The sequence below is a fragment of the Dendropsophus ebraccatus genome, chromosome 2 (assembly GCF_027789765.1).
Source record: "Dendropsophus ebraccatus isolate aDenEbr1 chromosome 2, aDenEbr1.pat, whole genome shotgun sequence".
NCBI classification, from domain to species: domain Eukaryota; kingdom Metazoa; phylum Chordata; class Amphibia; order Anura; family Hylidae; genus Dendropsophus; species Dendropsophus ebraccatus.
In genome coordinates this window covers 168,620,950-168,634,369 of record NC_091455.1, presented here as the reverse complement: position 1 = coordinate 168,634,369, position 13,420 = coordinate 168,620,950, and the positions used below count along the sequence as shown (strand labels likewise).

The 13,420-nt window shown below is 35.4% G+C and overlaps 1 protein-coding gene across 1 annotated transcript in view; it reads left to right on the top strand.

Moving 5' to 3' along the window:
• Positions 1 to 13,420, top strand: part of KCNH8 (potassium voltage-gated channel subfamily H member 8) — a 200,926-nt gene that overhangs the window by 131,167 nt on the left and 56,339 nt on the right. The window lies entirely within an intron of this gene.

Genomic DNA, 13,420 nt, shown 5'->3' with positions numbered 1-13,420 from the left:
TGATGAATGCCATGTCGCATTTACAGAGCCCTCGTGCTGCCAAAACACTGGAAACCCCTCACAAGTGACCCCATTCTGGAAACTACACCCCTCAAGGAATCTAACAAGGGGTGCAGTGATGATATGGACCCCTTGATGACCGCCACATTTGTGCAGTGAATGTGAAAAAATGAAAATTTTCCCTTTCACGTCACATTGTTCCACATTTGTGCCCGTCACCAGTGAGGTCCATATGCTTACTGAACCCCTTGAATTCCTTGAGGGGTGTAGTTTCCAGAATGGGGTCACTTGTGCGGGGTTTCCAGTGTTTCGGCAGCACGAGGGCTCTGTTAATGCGACATGACCCTTGAAATCCATTCCAGTAAAATCCAGCTTGCAAAGGCCAATTGGCGCTCCTTCCCTTTGGAGGCTCGTCCTGCGCCCGCTTGGCACTTTATGTCCACATGTGGGGTATTTCCGTACTCGGGAGAAACTGCGCTACACGTTTGGTGTTTGTTTTTTCTTTTATCCCCTTGTAAAAATAAAAAAATGAAGGCTAGAACAACATTTTAGTGTAAAAAATTGAATTTTTATTTTTTTACACCACATTGTTCTGAAAATCTGTGAAGCACCTGTGGGGTCCAAATGCTCACCGCACCCCTTGTTACATTCCTTGAGGGGTGCAGTTTTCTAAATGGTGTCCCTTTAGGGGTGTTTTTTAGGTTTTGGCACCCCAGAGCCTCTGCCAACCTGAAGTGGTACGGTCAAAAATGACCAAATATAACGGAGGCGTTGAAATTCACTAGGCACTCCCTTATATCTGAGGCTTGTGGTTGCGTCAAATAGCGTAATAGGGCCACATATGGGGTATTTCTATAAACTGCAGAAACGGAGAAATCAATATTGGGGTGCATTTCTCTGCTAATAGGTTTATCATTATGAAAGAAATTGGATTACAATAAAATCTCTGCACAGAAAATGAAAATTTTCTAATTCCTTACACACTTAGCTTTTATTTCTGTGACTCCACTAAAGGGTTAAAAAACTTTAAAAAAGTTTGGGGGGGTGCAGTTTCTGAAATGGGGTGCTTTGTGGGGCATTCTAACATACAGTCCCCTGAAATACACTTTCAACCTGAACAGGTCCCTAAAAATATTTTTCTGAAAATTTGGAAAATTGCTGCTAATGTTTTAAGCTTTCTATTGTCTAAAAAAAATGAAATATAGTTTAATAAATGCCGCCAACATAAAGTAGACATGTTGCTAATGCTATTTAATATATCATTTATGTGGTATAACCATTTTCTGTATAAGCAGAAAGGTTTCAAAGTTGGAAAAATGCAGTTTTTTTACAATTCTTCACACTATTTTGGTGTTTTTCATAAAGATTCGTTTTGAGTATCGACTCCATTTTACCAGAAATGTAAAGTACCATATGTCATGAGAAAACAATCTCAGAATCGTCCGGATAGGTAAAAGCATCCCGAAGTTATTAATGAATAAAGTGACACTGGTCAAATTCATAAAATTTGTCTCTGTCCTTAAGGCCATTTCAGGTTCTGACTTAAGGGGTTAAAGTAACTCTTTAAGAAAAACTCTTTATATGTTACAGCAACATGTCAAAATTTTTTATTTATCATGGTCTCACTGTTGAGATCCACATCGATTAAGAACATGCAAGGAGAAGTATGTGTCATTACACTTTATTTTCTCACTGTCCATCATTTTGCAACTCTTCAACATTTTGCACCCAGCTTACCATGTAGACGAGGAGGAGCAGGGATAGGGGTGGCATTCTGCGTGTCCTCCCAGTGCAGAAGATTTTGCATGATTTTCACTTTAGCAAGGTATAAATTATGCCTAAAAATTTTGAACAGAAGCCTCAAATGTGCAGAATTTATCAAGGGGCATACGTCTATTCAAACATGGTAGAAATTTGAAATTGGATTGGTGTTTAAAACACTGTTTTTAATACATGTCCTCCTAGATGTACTACTGGTGCAATAATAACTAAAATGACACTTAACCTCTGAAGGACATATGCCATACCTATACAGCATATGTCCGCAAGAGGAATTCAGAGGGGGGGGTCGCACCGGCCATCCTTGGTGTCTAGTGGTGGGATTCCCCCCCCCCCCCGAAATCCCCCCTGGAATGACACTGATCCCGGCTCGGTATTCTATTGCATTGGTCTGCAGCAGGCCAAAGCAATAGAGCACCGATCTCATGGATCGGTGCTGTGTAATACAGCTACACTGATCTCTATGAGATCTCTATCTCTATACCCCCCCCCCCCCGGTAAACGGCGTAAGCGCAAAGACCTGCCAAAGTGCAAAAACTGCACGTTTTTGGTCGCATCAAATCCAGAAACATTGTAATGAAAAGCGATCAAAAAGTCGCATGTACTCAATCAAGATAGAAAGAACACATCTTGGCGCAAAAAATTACACCTCAATCAGCCCTATAGACCAAAAAGCGTTATAAGTATGGGAATAGAGCAATTTTAAGGAACTTTTTTTTCTGTAGAAGGTTTTATTTTTTTTAAAAGCCATCAAATAATATATATGTTATGCAAGTTTAATATTGTTTTAATTGCACCGACTTAAGTAACATAGGTAACATGTCAGTTTTTTCATGGGACAAATGGCGTTAAAACGAAAAAAAAAAAAACAAAGGAAAAGAATTGCGTTTTTCTTTCAATTTCACCGTGCATATAATTTTTTTTTTGGTGTCACAGCATATTTCTGCCATTGCAAAGTACAATTAGTGTTGCAAAAAATAAGGGAGAGGTTAAAACTAGGAGAGGAAAACTGTCATAACAACAGAATGGTCACACCCAAAAACATAAGTAAGAAAAAGAGATAAGTGAATCTTGAGCACACTCTGGTTTGTCTTGACCCGAGCGTGCAGCATTTGATTACCGCTGGCTGCAAAAGTTGGATGCAGCCCTAGAGTGTCCTGGAAAACCTGGGTACAGCCTATGGTCTAAGGATTTATTCATGTTTTCTAGTAATCCCAAGGGCTGTATCCAACTTCTGCAGCCACCGGTAATCAAATGCCACACACTCAGGTTTGGACAGACCTAAGCCTGCTCTAGATTCACACGTACAGGATCCGCAGCAGATTTGATGGCGCAGATTTGATGCTGTGTTCACTTATTTAGTCAAATCTTCTGCGGATCTGCACCATTAAATCTGCTGCGGATCGGCACCATCAAATCTGCTTTGGATCCTGTATGTGTAAATCTACCCTTATGCTGCGTTTACACGGAACGATTATCATTCAAATTTAGCATAAACGATCGCATTTGAGTGATAATCATACCGTGTAAACACAGCAAACGATCAAGCGACGAGTGAGAAATCGTTCATTTTGATCTTTCAACATGTTCTTAAATCGTCGTTCGTCGTTCGCGGAAAATTCGCAGATCGCTTCATGTAAACAGTCTTTCACCGATTTACCCTATGTAAAAGATGGGCTTAAGCGATCTTAAAAACAATCGTAATAACGATTTTTCTTACGAATTTTTAAACAATTTTTCTAACGATTTATTTGTCTAAACGCTGATACGTTATACAAACCAAATTGTTGCTTTAAAATCATTAAACGATCGTTTGGGTGAATTATCGCTCTGTGTAATTGTAGTGTTATACTTCTTTATTAAAACACTGAATAAAGTCCTTTTTTTACTCTTTTTTACTCTATACCCTTTTTTACTCTTTTCTACTCTTCCATAAATTATATGCACTTCTAACAATGTCTCTTTACTGTGCAATTATTTGATTAATAATATACATGAGTGGATTTGAAATTAACGAGAGTCTCATAGTGTAAAAGGTCAAACCCATAATTTGAAATGACATATTATGTCTGTATAGTGCAAAAAAAATAAATCATTGGTTTCTAAGATATCTAAATGACTATCCTACATAGTTTAAAATGAGGATTAAGTCTAGTAGGATGCTAAGCTTCCCCTCAGCCCCCTCCTCCTGTAATTAATGCAGGTTTTCAGGAACAGCTGTATCAGTTAGTGAATGAGCTATCCTGACGTCAATCAGCAGATGAAACATCCTAACTAATCCTCATTTACTAGTGATAGAAAGAACATCCATTGTCTACAGTGTATACCCAGTGTTAGGATAACTGAGGTAAACAATCATGATCCCCAGAATATGTATTTCACATATATTGTCTCATAAAATTACTGTACATGTAACAGACTTTAATTTTATACTTTGTCCATACATTGCAGTTTTTCATGTGTCTTTTTAGCAAAAACAAGTGAAGAAGCCTTGGGCTAAGTTCACACAACATTTGTTTGGCTGTACTTTTGGAAATACGCTCATATTTTCGCCTCAAAATCAGGTCAAGCAAAAAGTACGACCAAAAACAAACATTCTATGAATATAGCCAAAGTCTATTAAGCCATATTTTTGCTATAAGAAATGTTGCGTGAACATAACCACAAAAGGAATAAAAACAGCACCAAACTGTCCAGTGCAAGACCCAAGTAAGGCTATGTTCACACAACGTCAAAAATAGAGAAAAGGCAGCCAATTTTGATTTTTAAAATAACGTCGGACGTGTTTACCCTGGATGGCAAAATTATGGACATGATCATTATTTTTGGATGTGTTTTGCTAACAGCGGACGTTTTTTATTAGTTGTTCACACACAGTCTTTCTTTTCCCACCATTCTTTTTCCTTTTTTACTATTAAATTCAATGTTTTTTTTAATTAAGACACACCCAAAGTCCAATTAGAAACCCCAAACTAGAAAAATGAGCGAACAGCCATCATTATACTAAGGGAAGGCTAGACAGCTGAATAACGTCCGTTATTTTAGACTCAAAATAACGAGTGTCATTTTAAACTGAGCTGAGAAGACGAAGTCATTCCATAAGGAGTCTACTGATATGCAGTACTCTGGTAAAGAAGAAAGGCATGTTTCCGGCATAAGGAAGTAATATTGATGACTCTCCAGTAATAATGTCACAGGGCAGACATACCAAATGTGTATCTTGTGCAGCTGCACAAAGACTTTTTTAATAATCTAACATGTTTATTACTATCTTAAAGAAACACAATATTATCCTGTACTATTATATTAAATGCAAGGAATTTTGCTAAAGAAAGAGTTGATTTAAGACAAAACACCCCATTTTCATCAGTAATTAGACCAAAGCTATGTATATATAAGTCATGTACCTTATTTACTATGAACCTAGAACTGCTAAGAAGAAACAATAAAAGGAATACAGTGAAAAAAGTTCAAGGGTACTACAGGGTAAATACTAAAGAAGCATGATATCCATCGATATGTGTTATTTTTACAACATAGTCCATCTGTGTGCATTTTATATGTCAATGTAAAGAGATCACGGGACCTCCGTGTAGATTAAAATTAATAAAACCAACACTACTAAATGTAATATTATTGTAGGTATGAGTGAGACAACATGGTAGAAGTTACTATTTGAAGACTGCTGTTTTCTTAGTACCGCTTCCAGTTTCTCAAGTAGTAGTCCTCAGAATAGTTAGCTAAGAAACCCTCACTTTCTCACTTAGGCTATGTTCACACAACGTCTTTTCATCTCCGTTTAAAATGACATCCGTAATTTTGAGTCTAAAATAATGGACGTTATTTAGCAGCCTGACCTCCCCTTAGTGCACTGACGGGTGTTTGTACATTATACTAGTTTGGAATTTCTAATTGGACTTTGCCTGTGGCTTAATTAAAAAGTTCATTGAATTTGATAGAAAAAAACGGAGACAGAACGGTGACAAACGGAAAACTGTGTGTGAACCACAAATAAAAAACGTCCGCTGTTTGCAAAAGACGTCCGAAAATAATGATCATGTTCATTATTTTGACGCCCACGGCAAAAACGTCTGTTATTCAATACGCTGTGTGCATTGGATGTCCGTCTTCCCATTGACTTCAATGCATTGCATTGCAGACAGTTAAGTCTCAACAAAAACTGACTTTTCTTTAAATATGAAAATCGGACGCCCTTTTAATATTTTTGACGTTGTGTGAACATAGCCTTACTGTAATATTTACAATAAAGAGAGTGAGAGGGAATTCCTTGACAAGTTAATGTTGGTGCCATTAGAAGAGGGGACCCTTTACCTGCAGTCCAACTAAAGAAAAAATAATACTTTTGTCCACAAATTAATATATAGATGTGTCTACAATTACCTCACCTCTAATGTGATCAAGGACTCCAATTGCTCATAAAACTACTTCAACACAATATCAGGATATACTATAAGAACACTCCAAAAGCGTCAATTAAATAGCAACCACTGTTTGTCACACATAGACTAACACAGCATATACATCTCATAACAGAGTGTCATGAAATCACATGGTTGTTCAAATCTGTTTATCTCACACTATACAGTTCAGGATATGTTAATTTTAGAGAAGTTACAATAGATACATTTATGCCATTGTTTCAGATGGACAAGTCACTAAAATAAAAATAAAAAATCCTAATCTTTAAAAAAAAAACTAATCAATATTTTTCTATGAATCTTGAACTATTCCAATTCTGTCATCTGGCTTTTGAATTTGCTTAGCAGTTTTTGTAACTGACATTGACAATGCTCCAAGATCTGGTATTTAGCAACAGGAAAAATTATCATTTCTACAAGTGTGTGAAAAGGTATAAAAAAAAATATACCGCATCAGCACACAAACTAGAAAGGGATTCTAAAATGTTTGTCATTTTCAGCTTCAGACTAATCATATCTAGATATCATTATATCTGATGGTGATAGCTCCATCTATCACCATCGTAGATTGAGCTGTGTACCTAGCTGTTGACAACTTGTGAATCTAGTCTGCATTAGTAGAATTGTTCAATTCAACCAACACAAATCAATTCCATACTTCCCCATCTTTACCATTCTCTATATGTAGTCATATCTGTGATCCCTAGATTTCATATCACCAAACCTTTCTCTTTAATAATGGTAACTATTGTTTATAATAAAAATAGATTCCTTAACTTATGTGAAATATATATTGATCCCTGGCAAATAATAAGAATAGATGTGTAGCTAATTAGCATAGAAACCATTAAATGTCAGAACGAAAACGATTAGATCCTTATTACACTACTGTCATCTTTTTTCCCTTCCTGTTTCTCTGGGTGTATTCACAAAGAAGAAACAAATAAGTCCGGGAAGTGGATTGTAACTGTGTCAAACACCATTGAATCTAAGGCTCTAAAAACCCGCCCTAAAAGTAAGTGCCTTATTTTATCCTGATTTTTTCATATAAAGTTAATAATTTGGCCAATGATATTTTATGATTAAAAGTCCACACTATATATTTTTGTTGAGATAAAATGTTTAGATAGAAAAGATTTACCTAAATAATTTTTATTCTTTTTTACATATTCATAACATATTTTTTACCAATTAAAATATATATCTATATATAAGATACATATTGAAGTAAAATGTAAAAAATGATCGAATTATTTTATCTATATTTGTTGTCAAATTTGTAAAATTATCCAACAGTATAATTAAACATATAAAGCATACTTTTACACAAAAAATACAATGTCTGTCCTTTTATATATACTTTTTATGTTTATCAAAATATAAAATCAATAAATTCAGTTAAATCTAAACAAAAGAATAACTGTTTTCATTTAGGTAACTTATTCATTTGGCCACAGGAAAAATAAGATCTAGTTTTATTTTATATTCAGTAAATTCGATACATTACCCTGTTTCAGGCATAAAAACACATTTGTCATCAAGCTTAGGAAAGTCATGTTTTCCAAGGCATAAAAAATGACAAGGTTTAAATGTTTTAGGAAATATATTCAAAGAATCTAAAAATCTAATTCAAAGAATCTAAAAAATAATATGTTAGAAATGGATTTAAACATAACAAATGCTATAAAAACATTACATTATCAAATGAATGTATTCACAAAAAATTACATATTCATATTATTAAATGCTAAATTAGAAATACTTCACCGATAAAATGATGAAGCTCTGTCCTTACTAAAATACTTTTAAATGTTTGTTAAATCATGTTTTTAACTGTTTGGAAAGTGGAAGCCATTTCTATGTTTTCTTACAATGTAAATAAAAATATACACAATAATAAAATTAAGTAACTGCTATAATCTGAGTAAACGTCCCAAGAATGTTTACGAAGAAGATCTAGAATGAATCTAACCAAGTCCATGTCTTATTACTGAAATTAGATCAGAGACATTATCAGCAAGGATGGAGCGATGACAGTTTCGGCAAAAGAGAATTTAACATTCATGTCCAATTGCTCCACAATGTCGCCGATGTTGCACAGACATCATGCATTTATGGCAAGAGGGTGTGGTTTCACCCAATTGCTATGATAGGGATATACACCTGCCCCCTCCATGTCCCAGAAGGTATACTTCCAAGATGTGGAATTACTAGAAGTTAGCGCCAGGGAGCAGAAGACTCCATTTGTCTTCTGCTACCCGGACAAACCCCTTTAAGAATATGTTTTACAAAATAGTGATTGCAAAGGACAAGTTAAGATAGCAAAGTTGTTAAGGATGGGAATTATTTATTTTGGGTAAAACTGCATTTTAATAAAAATTGTCTAATTTGTTTTGCCTTTAAAAGTATGTTTGCATTGCTTTCTTGTGTAGTTTAGATACATACAGTATGTGTCATGCTCATCTAGTCAGTTTTTCCATTGGTGTCTAAAGATAAGGAATTCATTTCAAACATACAAAACATTTTTGCTTACATGACTTGTGCCATGTTAATTATGAGTTTTAGACATTTTGTAGACACTCTGTTTAAAGGGCATGGTCTAAATGCTCCAGAATTATGACTTGAGTCTGGTTTGAAGTAAGCTAACTTAAACATAGACTAGTCTTAACATTTTTTTAAGAGGTATGATACACTTTGACAAATCTGGTGCATCTAAAGATTATCCATCTTTATTTGCACTAAGAATTAGCCAAATTAGTAATTATTTAGTTAATCTGCGTTAGTTAATCTGCGTCCAAGTGTCCAAAATATATTCTGTTTGCACATCATGTAACCTTTGATTATATAGAACATGGATTTGGATTAATTATTTTAAGTTTTTGTTACATTAATTTGGGAAAGTAAAGAAATGCCTATAAATAACTGTGTAGAAAAAGTTGTGTTTCTTTGTTTTGATCTTTAGTTTTTATTGGTATAATATCGGTGTAAAAAATTGATTTTTATAAAAAAAAATTATAATATATAATTTAAAAAAATCTGCATTTATTTTTCCACTTTTCATTTACGCTGTTTACTGTGTGGGAACAATATTGTTTTATTTTAATAGATCTGATAATTCCGTACTCTACAATATGTAATATGTATATTTTTTATGTTTTTCTAATATTTTTATTTGTATAATGGGAAAGGGAATAATATAAATCTTTATTGGGGCATTTTTATTAGTTTTTTTAAAATCTGTTTTAAAACTTTTTTTTATTACACATTTTGTTTTGCATATATAAGTCCCTTGGGGGACTTATAGGGTCATAGTACACCATTCATCAGTATTATCGGCGATGTGTACATAGAGTCTGCCTGAGAGCAGATTCGATCTACAGATTGAAGATTGGACAGGACAGGGGCCTGCCAGTACATTTGATCAAAATCCCCATAGCCATGCTGCGGGGGTCCCGATCAGTCAGTGACAGGTCCTTTTCCTGTCACTGACTACCTGTGGATCGCAGCGTTTAAGAAGGTTAATGAAAGACAGCTACAGGACCACGGCTGCCTGTCATGGTCTGGGGACTGTAATGTTTCCGGGGCTGATCACATTGAAACGTCCCTGCACACATTAGAACCCCTTCACAGTCAGAATGTGCAAGGTATGTGCAGCAAGAACATATATAGCCGTAAGGCTGATGTGTAGGGGTTAAAAGTGATTGTCCCATTACCACTTATCTTTTAATTACTGCGATCCTCCATTATCTTAATTCTTCCACTGGAATCCAAAGTTCAGGTGTCCTAGAATTTAGCAGTCCCCCTGTGATAATATATGTTTCTCCTATACTGTGAATATATGTGTTGATATTGGGTTAACCCCTGACTATTAAGAAGCTTATTCTTACTTGTGAAAGAATGCTGTCTTGAAGGCGAATGGTGGTGACGCAAAATTTTAATTTAATTTAACCGCTTAAGGACCGGGCTAATATTCGTTTTTGCGTTTTCATTTTTTCCTCCTTGTGTATATAAGGCCATAGCAGTTGCATTTTACACCTATGGACCCACATGAGTCCTTTTTTTTCATCACTAATTGTACTTTGCAATGACAGGCTGAATTTTTGCATAAAATATGCTGCGAAAGCAGAAAAAAATTATATGCGCAGTGAAATTGAAAAAAAACTGCAATTCTTTTTTTTGGGGGGGGGCTTCGTTTTTACGCCGTGTGTCCTATGGAAAAACTGACATGTTATATATGTTCCTCAAGTCGGTACGATTAAAACGATATGTAACATGTATAACTTTTATATTAATTGATGACTCGTAAAAAAATAAAACCTAAAAACAGAAAATAAACATTCCTTAAAATCGCTCTATTCCCATGCTTATAGCACTTTTATAATTTGGTCTATGGGGCTGTGTGCAGTGTCATTTTTTGCGCCATGATCTGTAGTTTCTATCAGTACCATAATTGCGCATATGCAACTTTTTGATCACTTTTTATTACAATTTTTCTGAATTTGATGTGACCAGAAATGCAAATATTTTGGGCGATTACGCACGCAACGATACCAAACATGTTTATTTATTTATTTATTTTTATTTATAAAATGGGAAAAGGGGGGTGATTTGGACTTTTATTAGAGGAGGGGGTTATTTATTAATAAAAACACTTTATTCTTTTTTCACATACAGTAATTAGAAGCCCCCTGGGGGACTTCTATATACACAGCACTAATCTCCCATTGAGATCAATGCTGTGTATATAACAAAGCACAGATCCATCAGATCAGTGCTCTATTATAATGGTCTGCTGCAGACCATCTTAATGGATTGCCGAGCTGGGATCAGCATCATTCCGACGCTGAGCCCTGGCCGGCTCATTACAAAGGATCTCCCCTCCGCAATCGCATCGCCAGACACCAGGCACAGGGGCACAGTCACTATTCAAATGCAGCTGTCAGCTTTGACAGCTGCATTTGAATAGTTGATTAGCCGGCCGCGGCGATTAGCCACGGTGGCTAAGACCTGCGGTCCCTGGTAACACATAGCAACCGGGGACCGCGGGCTGCAGAGAGGGCTCATGCCGGGACCCTCTCTGATCCCCCTTAATAGCCGCATGACAGGTATACCCATTATGCGTCATTAAGGGGTTACTTTAATAATTTAATTGACTTTTTGACAAGGGATAATAGGGATAATGATAATTACAAAGCATTCTAAAAGACAATTACAGGACAATTCAGTGTCTCCTGAATACACCACAGTCCTGCTTAATTTAAAGGGGGTTATCCTGGCTTGGAAAAACATAGCTGTTTTCCCATTTCCCGTTTTTGGACTCCCGTCATTACAATGACGGCTATTGGTACATTATTTTAGTTCATGCCCTTTTAGGTGCAGCTCTTTTTTGAAGGTCTGTAGAATTTAGTTTTAAATAAACTGAAAGGAGTGTGCAAAAAAAATGTGCGTGAACAATTAAAATTATGTTTGCAAAATAACGTCAGGAATTTGTCAGGAACATTAATTTACACATAAGTCTGTTATTCAATACACTATCTGCATTGGACGTCCATCATTCCAATGACGTCAATTAAAATGTGGGAATAACGGACGTTATTTTTTAAAAATAAAAGCCAATGCCTTTTCTCTTTTTTTTACTCACAATCTCAATGGGAGATGTATATGTTATGTAATGCTACTTAATTTATCTGCAATTTATCTGCATTATTTCATACCTATTGTATGTTACATGTACTGCACAAACTACTAAATAAAAAATCAAAAGGCATCTTCCCTAGATGATTAAAGCAGTAGACATTGAAAACAGTGTGGCATTATTGATAATAAATAATGTGACTCTAGTTCAAATACAAAAGGCATATAATGTTGGTGGTTTTGTGACATTACTCAACTGTTTAGTATAAGACCAAGGCCATCTTAATCTATAATGCAATGGCACTGATTTATGGCATGACTTAAATTTTCATTCTTTCAAGAATCTTGTATATTACAATATATATACTTGACTTGACTTTTGTGTTTGCTTAAAAATTGGATTTTAACAATAAGGAAACTGCTTACCATTAATTAGACAGAGGTTATTCCATTGTCTTGTCCAGAAGATGGATGTATAGAACAATTATTCTTCCATACTCCATAATTATAAACAGAGCTGGTTGAATGATTTGTTTTCTCAGGACATGCAATTAGGTTGCAACTTGTGACTGTATAAAATTGTATTCAGCAATATTTTAAGTTGAGTTGAATGTATTGTTGTGTTTTCACTGATAATTCTCTTTGTAAAATGCAGATATTACTCATAAATAGAGAAGTTTCAATAAAATCGTCCGTGCCCAAAACTAAAGATACAGTTGTGGAATATCAGGCCATGGGTTCAACTTTCAATTAAAGTGTACCTATAGTGTCGTTATAACTTTTAAAATCTAAACCAACAGTATATATGATATAAAGCAAGTTTGCAAAATACATTCATTATTTTTTTTTTGTTGTTATCATGCTGTAAAACAATGCTGAACTTACCAGAAATCCAGGTCCAGTCTCCTGGAGGCAGATTTTCTGACTTGTGCTGGTTGAAAAAAGACTAAACGCAGAAATTCAAGCCAGTAAAGAGTGTCACGGATCAATGTGTCCATCAGTCACATGATCAGAGCACTCCGATGGCCTGGGAAACACAGGACTTCCTGTTTTCTAACTGTTTCCTGTTTTTTGAGGGGGAAAAAAGAGTCAGAAAACAGAAAGTGCTACTGTATGTTCTCCATGATAACTACAAAAAAAAAAAATGTAAATTGCAAACTTGCTTTATATCACATCTACTGTTCATTTAGGTTTTGAAAGTTATAACGACAGTGACACTTTAAGAGCTTTTACACTTGGTAAAGCACTGTGCATGCATCTTGTGCTACAGTTTAGAAACACCTTAGTATAGAAACACACAACCTTTACACAGCACATGTGTATGCCAATGCTTCACATAGATAACACCTTAAATAAAAGGTATTGTACATATAAGAACTTATGCACTTCCGTGGTAGCCCTGTTAAATGAGTTTTCCAGGTGATAGCTCATCAGTCATTGATTGGTGGATTGCCAGCACCTAGAACCCCTGACGATCAGCTGTTCGGCACTCAGACTATACAGTGAATGGGACCGGACGCAGTTGTCTCCAGTTACTGTGTAGCGGCCAGACCTTTTTAATGCAGCTC